Source organism: Bemisia tabaci, unplaced genomic scaffold (assembly GCF_918797505.1).
Source record: "Bemisia tabaci unplaced genomic scaffold, PGI_BMITA_v3".
NCBI classification, from domain to species: Eukaryota; Metazoa; Arthropoda; class Insecta; order Hemiptera; family Aleyrodidae; genus Bemisia; species Bemisia tabaci.
The window spans coordinates 1-15,600 of NW_027311792.1; the positions used below are offsets into that span (position 1 = coordinate 1).

The 15,600-nt window shown below is 38.6% G+C and overlaps 1 long non-coding RNA gene across 1 annotated transcript in view; it reads right to left on the reverse strand.

Annotated features, from left to right (window-relative positions):
• Window positions 1–6,177: 6,177 nt before the first annotated feature.
• The window catches only part of LOC109039043 (uncharacterized), a 36,720-nt gene continuing 27,297 nt past the window's right edge, over window positions 6,178–15,600 (reverse strand). Inside the window, exons 2-3 of the long non-coding RNA XR_011900770.1 lie at window positions 11,545–11,626; window positions 6,178–10,106 (exon numbers count right to left, since the gene is read on the reverse strand). This is a non-coding gene — a long non-coding RNA (uncharacterized lncRNA). The remainder of the gene's footprint in view (window positions 10,107–11,544; window positions 11,627–15,600) is intronic.

Consider the following 15,600-nt stretch of genomic DNA (forward strand, 5'->3'; position numbering starts at 1 on the left):
TTATTTTAGGATGATTTTGCAACCATGGTGTGACGTCACTAGCGACTGTTGCGGGTTGCCTACCTATCACCTGCGTTGTCAGACTGAGCAGGAAAATCGTGATTAATTGCGGGTATTGTTGAAAAATTTGAGGGAAAATCTGGATTATTTTAGGATGCCTGATTTTACAACCATGGTGTGACGTCACTAGCGACTGGTTAATTGTTACGGGTTGCATACCTATCAGGGGTGATGGGTAATCGTCATCAGTCTAGTAAAATTGGGACAGAAAAATCGGAGTTAATTTACGGGTGTTGGATGTTTTACTGGGTGATATAGCATCAATGATGTAAAATTGAGCGGGAAAATTTCGGGGGTGTTTTACTGTATAAAATGATAGCCGTCTTTACGTGCTGTGACGACGATACACCAAACAACATTGAAAAATTGAGCGGGGAAATCGTACTTATCCCCGGGGCCCGGGTGAATTTTCAAAATTGAAGACCAGCAAACGATTTCCCCAGACTTTTGACAAGAGTCGTGCAATGTAATCACCCCGTACAACGGTGAAAATTTCCGAAATTAAAGATTGAAAAATTCGAGTGTAATCTTTGTGCGTATGATTACCTTTTCAAAATTTTCCCGTGCAATTTTTCTGTCAACAGTCATCTAAATTTTCAATTTCGGAAATTTCCCCCGTGTATCATCTCTCCTATGAATTTAATTGAATACCAACAGACATTCGTTTGTCTTTCCGTGACGATACCTGCTCTATTACCAATCATACACGGTGCGACTGGTTTTTTACCATTTATTCGTTGAGGCTTGTACAACCATTCGGGTAAATACGTTTGACCGTTGCCTACGAGAATGGAGAGGCCGTAACTAGTCAGTTACGGCCACTGTGTGACGTCAAGCTAGTCAAGAGTGGCGGTAGCCACCCCCGGTCGAGGAAAATGACATCCTACAGTGCAGTGTCCAATGGAAATAAGTCAAATTTTCGAACATATAAAATGAAAAAAATAATGAGATATACGAAAAATGGGGACATGGTGGTATTATTTTCAATGTTTGTTCACTGATTTGCATCGAATTGGCGTGAGGGGAGGTGATGAGATTTAAGCTCCGCGCGCGGTGACCGGTAGCCGATGACGCGCAAGTGTTGTGATAGCAGTGATCAAGGCTGATTGACACGGTACCAAATGTCCGGTTGGTGATAAAAATGGCTACAAACACTCCTGGTAAGTTATTTAATTAAGATTTAATCGTAAAAATTATTTTTTCAACTTCTAAACATTACTTTTGAGCACGTTTTTCGATGGTACTCTAATTTAATATTCTTCCCTCTTACTTAAACTTTAAAGACGTTTTTAAGAAAAACCAAAAATAACCTATTTTCCTGACAAGTGATAATGATTGCAAATTTCCTGTAGATTCTGAATTTTCAAGTCCCATCTGCGTCTGGCTGCGAATAATAAAGTTATATCGTTTTTTCTGTCTCAAGGTCTTGCTCTGAAAAACTCTGATTAGTCCAGGCGCCTGGTAAGTCTACCTGGAATTTTGGGTACACAGCGATTTTTTTTGGCTTACTTTATGTTTTTGGGGTCGCTGAATCCGAATCTGAAGTTTTCTACCGCGTATCTGGTGAGCATTTTCCGCCATTTTGAAAAAATGGCCTAAAAAGGCCTTTTTTCGCGGTTTTTTTTTTTATATAGCGGCTACGCATGAGAAAAAGTCCCGGATTTAGTTAATGTTTTGAATAGCTGACATAATTTGGAAGAAAATGGTATATGAATATGCTAAGTTTGCTCAAAAATTGAGGAACCTCGGATTTCGGAACTTTGGAACGCTTCGGAACTTGGCTGACCGCGGCGAGCCGGATCGCGCGTTGACGGGTGCGCCGCGAAAACGTGAATGGGCGCGATGTTCACGATGCTGTATCTTCCTCAATTTTTAAGCAAACCTAGCATATGTATACACAATTTTCTTCCAAATTATGTCAGCTATTCAAAACATTAACTAAATCCGGGACTTTTTCTCATGCGTAGCCGCTATATAAAAAAAACCGCAAAAAAGGCCTTTTTAGGCCATTTTTTCAAAATGGCGGAAAATGCTCACCAGATACGCGGTTGGAAACTTCAGATTCGGATTCAGCGACCCAAAAAACATAAAGTCGATTAAAAAAATCGCTGTGTACCCGAAATTCCAGGTAGCCTCATTTTTAGCTACCAGGCGCCTGGACTAGATCTCTCCGACTTGTGGACACGGGCATCGAAAAAGGAGTGCGTTACAACAATTGAGGGGAAACTCCGAGAACTATTCGCAAACAAACGTGTCTCAGACGAAAATTTGACAAAATGTCTTGTATTTTTTATGGATTTTTTGTATTTTTTATGGTTTTTTGTATTTTTATGGTTTTTTGTCTTTATCTTTCTTTTTTCTCTTGTCTCTTGTGAAGTTTAATTTTGCTGTAAATTTTCGGTGATGTTTTACTGTGCTGAATTTTTTATTTTTTGAAATGCCTTTTCCTTTTTATTAAAGACTTGTAATATGACCAAATCCAAGTGTTCGTCCTTTTTCTCATGCTGATCCTCGGAAACCTCATTATTTTATAGTGTATATTTGAATTTTTCAGCTTTCATTTCACGCAGCATTGAAATTCGGAATGAAAGAAAGGATAGACCTTAGTTTTGTTAGGCCCAGAGTTAAAAAATAAAATATGCATCGTTAGCATCTGTAAGTATACAGTCGATTTTTGGAGCGAGCTTGCGTGAATCTATACATTTTAATCCTTGAATTATTGCTAAAAAAACTGCTTTTTCCAGGCGCGTTGGCAACACTGTATTTAAAATGGAGGTGTTATGAGAGGGCCAGATATACCCTCGTAAGCCTTATTAGTTGTGATTTCAGGTTGGTTTTCTCTCTTTTACCCACAAAAATAATGTACTCATGTCATTAAAATAAGTGGAAAAATAACGGCACATTTGGCAAAATTTGGCAACACCATATTCAATCATTTGGGGAATTTTGGAAACTTTGACTTTAATACAAGCAAGTACATGATGAATACTTAACACTGTCAAAATTTCATTGAATTCCATGCATTATTCGATCAGATATGAATTATTTCCCATCCGCCCATAAGGACACTGCACTGTGCGTCCTACTAAAGTCCCGATAACAAACGGGTGGCCGACACTCTTAGTCACAGGCAACTCCCTTAATCTGAAAATTGATTAGATTGCCATTCGACTGCAGCCCAAACGACGGCACGGATTCCTACGATCTTGGTGTCTACGGACGCATCTCAATTAGGACTACAAAGTGGAAGAGTTTCATTAAGATCCATTGAGTTTTCAAAAAGTTATAAGCACTTAATGACCCAAAACAAGGAAAATTTTACTTTTTACTTTGCCGGGAAATTTGAATTTCAAGAATCCAGGGTCCTGAGAAAGTCACTCAAACTCCGCGATAACGGTAAACCTTAGACCCATAAAAGTGGGTACCTAAAGAATCGCCATGTTACCGTGTGTGCCGCTTTTGACTTTATTTTAACATTCCAAATGTTTTAGAAGAGAAATTACGTAAAAAACGACTAAACTGACTGCCGACCTCCCCGTCAAGACCACCTTTCACAGCAGATTTCTCGCTTACACGTTGGCCGATTCCAGTGAAACCTACAAAGGATCAAGGTTGAGGATATGAGGATTTCATTTCTACCACATTTAATAGGGCTTCATCGCACGGATAATTCAGCATCGGCTAATATCTTTCACAATTTTAGCTGTAATCTTTTGAATTTAGAAAAAAACCGGTAGTGGTTCAATCAATGCTATTGGTTGATTCCGTTCAGTTCATTCGCCAGTTCAGCTCGAGTTTCGGGAACGAAATTCCCCTGGTCGGTCGTTACCAGCCTCCAACTAGTTGTGAATAGATTTACCTAATTTGGATAAGAGTTTAATTCTTTGTAGATGCTAACTACTATATTTACATACTCATATTATTACGTCTCACGTGTTCTACTGGAGCCCGATATACTATTACCTTAGTTTCTCTTAAAATGTTCAAGTGGTATCTTTATTTTATTGAACGAATATGTGACAAATTTTTAAGTGAGGTTATGTCGTCATGTTTATGTCAGTACCTGACCTAAGCGATAGATGTAATTCAGGTAAATTACGTTAACGAAATTACACCGAAATTGTGCCAAACTCTAAAGAGGAAGCAGCATTTACATCACAGAATGCATGCTCAGTGACTAAAGTCTAAAAATTACTGGAATATGAGCCTCGGCCTTCACATGCGACTGTCACTGAACTTCGACCAAAATTTATTCGCTCTATATCTTGCCATCAACCTATGTGCTCTGGAGTGATTATGCTTCTCTGAAGTGTATGTTATTGACATTAAGAACATGTTTCCTTCATGATTTATCTTGGAATCCTCCTATCTCTTCTACCGTTCTTGTTACGCGTGGCTTGCGTACCTGAGTATGTGAGGCACAATTCCATCCCTTTTCGGAACAGTTCAATCATAGGTCAACTTAATGTCACATAATCAAAGGTCTTTGACTGTGAGCATTTGCTCAAATTGGTTTCTTCTGAGTCTCTTTGATTTTGCGTCAGGAGTTGTTAGAAACTTCATTTTGCCCAACAATGTATAACAAGGTCTTTAATGAAAGGTATGTACCCGTTTTATTCTCATAATTTCATAAGTTGATGATAAAAATACAATGAAGGCTTCATTTTCTTGCATAAATTGCTGTGTGAAATGGGTGCGTCCATTCCTCCTCTATTTAAAAGAGTAACAGAATGTATCGCTCATCTGTTTAGAGGACTTCAGTATTAAGATACGTAGGTACGTGTTCCTGCCTAGTTCCATTGGAATAAGTGTGATCGTGTTAATCAAGGCTAAATACAATTAGACCCCATGGTATCAATGTAATCATAAATGCCTCTCCACTCTTACCAACTAGGTGCGGCATATCCTCCGATCAAGAGATGGAGATTGCCGTCTCAGTAGGTACGAGGGTGAGCCTACGAACCCAGGTATGGTGACCGTAAGTACCGCTTTGGCCTCTCACATTCAGATGAGCCTTTTTCTCTAATGAACTCATGCCAATACTTAGATCTCCAGACTTATTTACTGCATTAAGAACACATAAGATAATAAATCAAATAGGTCAAGTCAGTTGTCAATCTTTATACCAAGTGCAGGTACCAACATAATTTTTTGTTATTGGGTGGACAAAAGACACTAGCTGCAACGCAGCGATTCATAGATTCAATTGTTTCCAACCGATCCGTGATTTGGCGTCAATCCTTTGGATAAAAAGATCACGATAGTTCCATTATTATTAATTAAAAACATCATTTAATTTGACAACAGTTCTGTGTGCGTTTCCCACTGTCTGAAGTTCAGTAAAAATAAGGACTCAATTGTGGTGGCCACATTCTTCATGATGCAGTTACTTCTCAACCAATGAACACCAGATTCGTTTCATACTTAGAGTTTCGCCTTGTAGGATCAATTTTTGATTGGCTCTTGCATTTCGGTTAAAGCGAAAGACTGAGTATGAACCATGGAACGAAGGGTACAACAAGAAATAAACGGAATGAGAGAGGGAATGTAAGTAGGAAATGGTAGGACAGCAACAAGAGCAAAATAAACAAAACCTCGAAAATAAGAAGGCAAATTTTTATCCATACGAATTTCTACTTCAATCTTAAAATACATTCTCCTCAAAACCCTTGTTCTTTTAGTGCATTTTCACGATATTCTTAGTTTTTGCTGCCATGTGTGCCATCCTATAAAGCCCTATATGAAAGTAAATAAATTCGCGGGCAATTTTTAAACGTTACTTTGCTGCAATGGAGAATTTGCACGCAATTTTTTTATTGCTTCATCTGAAAGTGCCTAATGAGCTGAGTTCGCAATATTTTTCATAATTTTTTTCTGACATGGGAAATTGGAGAAAAATTGATTTAAAAGTGAGAAAATGTGCCGCCTTGTGACGTCATCTGGCGGCATTTCCCATTTAAACACATGTATTTTAGCGGAATCGGTTATTTTGTCATATCTCCTCTAATAATTGCTCAATTTATGAATCAAGGGTATCTTCGTGTTCAGTTCACTCAGAGGATTCCACTTAAACAGGAAATTCATCAAATTTCAGACCCTTGCAAATTCTCCATTGGTCCGAGTTCTCAGGATCTGGGAAGTTGCAAGAATCAGAATCAGCATTGGTGCGCTCTCTCGCGGCTAACGCCGAAACCCTAGTTTACACTTTCACTTTTCTCCACCAGTAGCGCTCTACTTTCGTTCCGGTTCTCCGATTCGCTCTGAACCAAAGATTACTAAGGACTCCAGATACCGCATTGGAATAAAATACGGCCTCCTAGTCCCCTGCAGCTCCAGGGTAGGCAACCTGTTTAGCGGTATGCCATACTTCGAGCTAACGAATAGACTGTTTGCCGTGTGTTTGACCGGTTTCGCCGTGCTGTGCTAAGTTTGGTTAAAGATTCAATGTATTAAATTTTCTTATGTTTTAAATCGTTAAAAAATGCCGAAACCCCCCCCCCCCCCAAAAAAAAAAAAAATTAATGCAAATATCTCTGCTCAATTTTCTGAGTCCATTTACCATGACTAGTGACTAAAATGAACAATTTTCGCAATTTGCCGGTCATAATCTGCACATTTGAAGTGCAATTTCCCATGCACTTCCATTACAGATGGGCTAAAGTATGGCATACCGCTACACAGGTTGCCTACCCTGGCGCTGCAGGCGACTGGGGGGCCGCTTCTTTCCTACGGCAAGTATACGGCGTGCGGTATCTGGCGTCCTTAGTAATCTTTGCTCTGAACTTCCCAAATCCTACACCCAACTCCGGGAGCCACCGAATGCTTCAGTTTTGCTAGCTCTTCGTATAGCCAGACCTTTAGGTACTTATTCACCCAAAAACGACCTGATATAAACTACAAAAACCCTCAAAAACATTTTTCGGGCAAAAAATCCGGTCGAGGAAATTGACGTGTCACTTCCTTTTAATCAAGTATAAGATAGGCAAAAACCTTTGATGAATTCCCAAGGTCCACTAAGACTAATAATCATCAAAAAGTTCCAAAAACTTACTCGAAAGGAAAAAAATAAAATGAAAAATAAATCCCTTGCCAAAAATAAATAAAAAACCGATTTTGAGATAAATCCCTCGAATGAACTTGAAATCACAAAATCGGTCGAGGATGTCAATTGAAACTTTCCCCCCTTTAATTATGAGCTCCGCAACAAGCGTGACTCGCTTGTACCTTTTCATACACGAGCCGCACGAATTCATCTCTTCTTCTCTCCTCTCCTTCCGTCCATGGACAGAGGTCCAAAATTTTTCGGATTTACTGACGCGACCGGCTGCGGCTCGGTGCGTAAACATGGGTGGATTACTAAGATTACACATTAGTCAGAGAGAAACACGTACAACCTGTCGACTTAAGTGGGGCTCATTCCGTGAAGGGACTCAACTCCTCCACTATAACAATTCCACTAATAATTTTGCGATTCAGAAATCCCCTCACTTGTCCGGACCTAACGTGTCTGTCGAAATGTCATCCAATGGTACAGATGTATTTTATACTTAACTGATAGAGTATAAGAACAATTATTACTTACAACCTACCTACCGTCCAAAGCAAATGGTAAGCTCCCTTAAAAAAAATCCATGTTTCAGATGAATCATGTTTCGAAAAAGTCTAACATGTGGTTATGGAAAAATGGGTCGACTGGTGAAACTGCAACCGACTTGAAGCCGACATCAGGGATGATAAGAAGGCACCGATTCACTGAGAGCATCGAGCCGCAGCCGGTCGCGTCAGTAAATCCGAAAAATTTTGGACCTCTGTCCATGGACGGAAGGAGAGGAGAGAAGAAGAGATGAATTCGTGCGGCTCGTGTATGAAAAGGTACAAGCTAGTCACGCTTGTTGCGGAGCTCATAATTAAAGGGGGAAAGTTTCAATTGACATCCTCGACCGATTTTGTGATTTCAAGTTCATTCGAGGGATTTATCTCAAAATCGGTTTTTTATTTATTTTTGGCAAGGGATTTATTTTTCATTTTATTTTTTTCCTTTCGAGTAAGTTTTTGGAACTTTTTGATGATTATTAGTCTTAGTGGACCTTGGGAATTCATCAAAGGTTTTTGCCTATCTTATACTTGATTAAAAGGAAGTGACACGTCAATTTCCTCGACCGGATTTTTTGCCCGAAAAATGTTTTTGAGGGTTTTTGTAGTTTAGATATTTACCGAAAACAACAAGCATCTCCGGGTCATCGGTGCATCGATGAGTGAGGCAGTCGCTGCGTGGACGAATCAGAGTGGCCCTCGATCGGCCGAAGTTGCGCGAGCGGCCCGTTTGAATCTGAGTGGAGTAACGATTTTCGGCATTACGCTTTCATTTCCTCGATTTTTAGACAATGTCACAAATGAATTAGTTAGTTTTCTAAAGTAAAATTTTATCCTCTTTCGAAACGGTTCTTATGAAATTTTGCGTCAGATCAACCCTGAAAAAGATATCGGCGAGAAATCATCGCGCGGCAAGCGTTCTCCCATAAGAACGCGTGTTAAACCGCGGCCGAGTTTCATCTACTAGTGTGACGTCACAGAATCATAGTTACGGCCTCTCCATTCTCGTAGGCAACGGTTTGACCAATGACCTGCATCATTTTACGTGACGTCATGCGAAGCATCCATTATCTGTCGTCACCCCTTCTACCGCACCCAGCTATAGGTAGGGTGGGACATCCCCTCCATTTTGGCCTCAACTTGAGAGCTTGGATGACCAATTTGCAGCGCGGAATTTTGAATTCTTTTTGGAAGCAAGTTTTGGCGCTTATGGAATTTCTTTTGAAAGTTCAATCCGATAATGTTAAGAAAGCGCTGTAAAAAATAAATTTGATGCGACTGGTCGGAAAATAATGAATAATGTATGTTCTCTTGCCACTTGTCTCGGATGACCCTTCGCAGCGCGGAATTTTGAGTTCTTTCTCCGAGCATAGTTTGGCTCTTGAAGAAATTTTTGAAAGTTCGATGAAACAAAGATATAAAAAATGGAGAGAATGCAACTGGTCTCAAAATAATGAAAAATCCATTTTCTCTTGGCACTTATCTCGGATGACCATTGACCATCCGCATCGCGGAATGGTGAGTTCTACTTCCGAGGATATTTTTCCGCGTATGAAAATTTTACAAAGTTACATCCGAGAAAGACAAACTAATGATTGATTGATGACACCAAGGTGGAGGAAACCATGCTGTGCACTACCGCGATGGATCACGTTATAAGCCTTGATTTTCAATGAACGATATCTCCGTTGATTTAGACATAGAAACTTGGCGTTTGAAGAGATCTGATTATTTTTTGCTAATCGATGAGCTTATACCATCAAAACGCGATTTGGCGATCAACGCAATAGACCTTTGGCAGGGAAATTCAGTTTTTTCTTCCGAAATAAATCCACTTGAAAAGTATAGATGATGATCGAATCTGCTCGTGCGAAAACGTCCAATGTCCAATACAGTGTTTCAGAATTTGAAGGACGATTTTTTTGTAACTTACAGACACAAGATGGTTTCAGATGTTAGGAATGCGGAACAATTTTATAAAAAAAAAATCCCTTGAATATAATTAGACGCTCACTAAAGAGATCGATCTGTGTCGAGGGACAAAAGAAACCACTGCAATCATGAAACCCTGTATTGGACAACGGACGTTTTGGCACGAGCCGATTCAATTAAATCAGTGAGGACGAAAACACACCAACTCGGTAACTCGAAAATGCTCAACTTCCATGAAAGACATTTAATTTATAAAAAGGTCGTTTATGTTAGCGCATTTGTTCCAACTTGGACCTTTAAAGTGTCGACGCAAGTACTTGTCTTTCGGCAGCAAAAATATTTGTCTCAAAGTTACTTCTTCACCTACCGTGCAGTTTTGTGTGTGTCTTGATTATTTTCATTTTTCCAAGTTGGTGTGTTTACGTTCTCACTGATTCAATTGTACTGTTGAGTGATCAGAAATTATGTCAATCCAGAAAACTAAAATAACGTACCTTATGAGAGGCCCACAGCTATCAATTCTGAAACAGAAGATGGAAAGATCATTGTTATAATTGTTATTGTTAATATTACGCTTCTCATTGAAATGGAGAGAAATACAAATGAGGTAAGTTAAGTGGCACTGACACCCAACTAGCATGCTCATTTACTAAATACTGACTACATTTTGCAAGTAGGAACTATAGTTTCGAGCTCACTTTAAAAACAACGTATGAGCCATTCGTTTCCATATGCATTTATGTGATTTTACAAACGGGTCAGATATTGCAGTTCCTAATTGCAAAATGTTGTCCAATTCCTCATAAAAATTGCACATCAAATACTGAGGACACACTAAACATTGAAAAAAAAAACCGTCATAACGGTCCATTTTCACACTATCAGAGGGTCTATTTCTTGTATTTTCTCGGCATTCTTAGCCCCATCGTTGATATATTCCCAGAACTTCCTGCTGAGGGATGTAGCGAGAAGGCTTTTGCAACTGTTGTGGTATCTCGCACGAATGAAGGCTCCTTGTTCACCCGCAGAACGCTCGCATCGTCGCGTTCATTGCGTCGCATCTGAAGAGCATTAAGTACGTGTTTTCAAGAGACTTAGATTTAAATAAAAAATGTCTTTTTCAAATTGAATCAGTGAGAACGAAAACACACCAACTCCGTAACTCGAAAATACTATTTTTATGAAAGGCAGTCATGTTTCATAAAGGTCATTGGAGTTGGCGCATCTGCTCCAGCCTATACCTTCAAAATGTCCCGAAGGGCTTGTTCTTCGGCACAAAAAATATTTTTCTTAGGCCACTAGGACGTATTTCTATCAAACAGAACTGTGTGCAGGTGAGAAATATGGGGTGCGCTCTAGAAAGCTGCATAAAAAGCAATGTAAAAGTGGGCGTGATTCCTTTTGAAGAATTGGAAAAGCGGGATTTTACATTCTACCAAAAGGAACTAAGCGCCAATTGAATGCGGGATATATGAGCCGCGGGCATGGCACGAGAGGGCTGTTAACAGGGCTCATGAGTTAAAGTGGCCCACGAGCGACAACGGCGACGGTTTCTTTGCCGCTGACGTCACTGGCGCCTCATAGTTCTCATGCACTCTTACGGCTCGAGAACTAACGAGCACACCCCATTTTTCTCACCTTCACGTAGGTCTGTTTGGTAGAAATACGTCCAATTTTCCCATCCACTGTTTAGTTTTGTGTGTGTCTTGATTATTTTCATTTTTTCGAGTTGGTGTGTTTTCGTTCTCACTGATTCAATCAGAGTGTGACGTGATTGTGACCCAACATGAGTCAAACCACGGGATCAGTTACGTGTTTTTGTGCTTATACACCCCACTTGCTGCTAAGGATAATAGAGGGTTAGTTTCAGCTGCGACAGCAAATTCATTCAGAAGCAGATAAATATTAGACCATACTAGTAAGGGAGAAAAGGTAAAAGAAGAATTTATAGGTACATACCAGCAGAGGGTTATCCAATTGCCCGACGCCAAGCTGAAAGCACTCACACGCGCAGCACTATCACAGAGACTAAACTGAAAAACTTGGCCATAAAAATATTTAAAAAAATATTAAATATTGGTTGAAGATACATTTTCGTCTACGCTCATTTAAATTCTGCCCATGTTAGATAAAGTCCGAAATGTATAGGTCATAATAAACAATAAAATAAAAATGGCGGAGAGATAATGATACGCAATTTCAAAGAGTCGACTGGATTCATTCCAGAAATAAATAAATTATAGTGTAAGGGTTTTTTACCGTAGTTCCATGCTCATTTCAAAGCTTACAAATACAGGGCCTGAGCATGTTCACTATCATAACTTTCCGAAAGAGTTTCGAGAAAATATCTGCTGGAGGTTCGGTAGTCTCATCGCACATGATATGATGTCCAATCAATGTTATTATTTATGTTAAATCTGGACGCAGCTGAGAGAGATGGTCCAGAGGATGTTGTAGAAAATCAAAATTTGATTTAAAATGTAACTAGAGGTTAAACCGCTGAGAAATCGGCTATTGAGAAAACTAGATCTCTTGCGCTCTTTCCCTGGAGAGCAACTTTTTAAATGGTCAGGTGGCTCGGTAACTAAAACTGCTTTTATAATTTGAAATCAGTTTGAGAGGGCAAAACTTAGAACAATAATTTTGACTTAAATTTTAAAAGTAATTGCTAGTTAACAGAAATGCAAAATAAAATTTTATGATACGTATTTGTCATTAAATTTGAACGGTTTTATAGGAGCTGCGAATGCAATCCACAACAATCATACGAGAGTTCGACAAGCAAATTCGACTCACAATGGACCACTAGACAAGGTACGAATTTCAGCATTCTGATACATGTTTCTTCACCAAAATTTCACGTAAAACACGATGCGCACAACGAATATTACCGAAATCAGCTCCTTCCAAAGATATTAATGATTCTCGGTGCGTGAATTCAAACCACCCGCTCATGAAAACTCAATGCTCTACGTGATTCACATAGCTTGCTAAACGTTATCATGAACGTCTCTGCGATAAAAAAATCTGGCAACCTCAATCTTGACACTTTGGCTCAGCTATAGAAAATTACTTATAGTTTGAAAAACACATGGTGGGAAATGAACATTAATCGATTGAGAAGATCGCTGAAACCGTTGTAGTGCGCGATTTGACTCACGTAAAGTTTTGAGTTTCTTGAGAGCGGGCAGTTCAAATTCCTCGTAACCAATGTGAAATAAAAACGTTAATATCTTCGTTAGGAGTTGGTTTCCGTAATTTTCGTTGTGTGAATCGTTTTCTACGTGAAATTCTGGTTAAGAAACATGTATCAGATCGCTTAAATTCGTACCTTGTCTAGTGGTCCATTATGTTTTCTTTTTCAAAATTCAAAAATTAAGATTTTACTTATTTTATGCGTTTTCTGGCTGGGTCACTGGAGAAAAGTAAAAACTCTCCCAACTCAACTCATATACATATTGCACCTTGTAAGTTATAAAAGTTTCGGCTCACAATCAGCTCATTATACTCTGCATGTTGGTAAAAACATATTTTGACGGTGAATGGTTCACGATTCATCAAGTTCATATATTATCGAGTTATACAGTTTCCGTGCTCTGTACCTACTCTTTTCTTTGGTTACCACCATAAGTAAAATAAAAGAAAAATGCAATAGTGTATTTTTTTCGGAAAGTACACTAAAAGTCCCATGTCCTCATCTCATTATTCAATCTACCGATGTAGATACGAGTCTGGAGGTAGAATCAAAGGCAATCCTGCCACAGGGCGGTACATAATCTGTTTTAGAACTCATCTTTGTTCTCCAATTCCTCTCATCACGGGGAAAAAGCTAAAATACCGTTAACTCAAATCACGAATCTGTTAAGTGCTTTTACCTCAACATAAAATTAATCGAAACTCTGATGAAGCACATTAGTTTGTAAATGGCAAACAATATGCCATCATTTTAGGTACACAACCTAGCCTCGTGTATCCATAATTTTCTCCAATTTCCCGATTTAACAGTAAGGTAAAAACCATTGCATTTGATTCAACTCAAAAATCTGAATGCGGATGTGTTCCGATAGAGCAAACAATTCAATCACTGACATGTACAGGTTTAGTCTTTGAAATCATAACCCCCCCTCCGATTTCTCGAGGAGGTAAAAAAATTAAAAAATTAATCCGCCCTGAGCTCATAAATCTGAATGCGGCAAAAGAAACGAGTTGTGAATGAAAATTGAATGGGAGGCTATTCTTCCGTCACAATGAAAAACATGTTCTGTCTGTGGTATCATCACTGTCATCAACCTTCGCTTATTACAGAATAAAGATCAACTAAAGCTTTCGACTCGACTCAAAACCTGCAAGGAGCTTTCGACTCGACTAGCATCTGCAAGATGCTTTTGGCTCAATTCATAAAAATCTACAAACTGAAATGGAGATAAATTCAGAAAAGCGTACAATTCCATCCTTAACGTACAGGTTCTACCCTGTGAACCCACTCTTCTCAGATTTCTCTAATCAGTAAATAATGAGAAATTACTTTCGCCTAAACTCATAAAATTATACATACGTTGATAAGAGCAATATTCCTGTAAGTAGCGTACGACTCAGCAACTAAGTTTCTACCTATTTTATGAATTCTCCTCCAATTCCTCTCATCTATTATGAAAAAAATATTAAAATTATACATTTTATTCAACCCATAATTTAAAAGTGGATGTGTTCTGATAGAGAATCGCAAATTCTATTAACATGCAGTTTCGTTAGGTGCACCAACAATTTCTTCCAATTTCTCTCATAACAAAAAAAAATTTGGAAAAATCACTTAAAACTCGACTGACGCGTTGACATGTTCATAATACTTTACACGGTGCATCACAATTCATGTATATGATGAGATAGCAAGTACTCCTAAAAATTTAATCATAGGAAAGGGAGCTGCTTTTAAAAATACCATTGACTCATATCATATATTTACCAAGAACTTTTGACTCAACTCATTCTGCAAAAAACTTTTGACTCAACTCATAAAGCATAGAACTTTTACTCTCCTGATATACGTACCTCCGTACTACAAACGGATACGCGTATAGCGACTAGTACAAAATACTTGCTCCCGTTACAAGAATGTAGAATTTTCCTCTCGCAAGGCATCATTCTTCTTTCATTTTCTTATGAGATAAAAAAAATTCGGAAAATATTTCTCACTGAGCTCATAAGTACATTTGCTCGCTGACGGGCACGTGTTTGGATTGAGGAAAAGCCGCAATTCTGTCTCCAGGCTTCATTACTGTTTTACTCTTAAAAAAATATAAATTTCTCTTTAAATCTTCATTGATAAATTATAAAAATTGATTTGGACTCGACTCAACTCATAACCAGCAGGCTGATGGACACATCTCAGTTTTAATTACAGTCAAAATTACTCTGTATCTTGGTGGCTACATTCACTTACTCAAATGAAAACCAAAGAATTAGATTTTCCGATTTTCTTCCGTGAAAGATTAGAAATAAGAATAATTATGGATGGCCACATCTTTAAAATCAAAATAATACTCAATACAAGGACGTTCCGTCTCATTCTTAAGTCCGTTCGAAAATTCGAAAGAATTAGGGAGAAAATGGGGATAACACAGGATTCTAATGGCCAAATGAGTGTCAAACGGAGTCCGAAGTGAAAAGGATTTCAAGTAAAGATATGACATTTTCACCAGGAAGGAGAAGAAAACTGAGGAGGATGGAGGAATGCATTAGAAGACCGAGTGATTTAGATGCGAGAGAGAGACATTGAAAGGGTAGTTGTTAGAATACAGAAATAATGAACATGTCACATTGAACTAAGATAGACGAGAGATTGAAAAGGGGAGGAGGGGGGGGGGGGGTGAAAGGAGAGACAAATTCTTACAAAAGTATACTGGAAAAAAAAAAAACACATTGGATCTAGAGTCCAGACTCTTAAAAACATCGACAAGAAAAAAAACTCTTGATTCAATCAGAATCTAGTTTAAATCAAGAACTAAACCTCTTAAT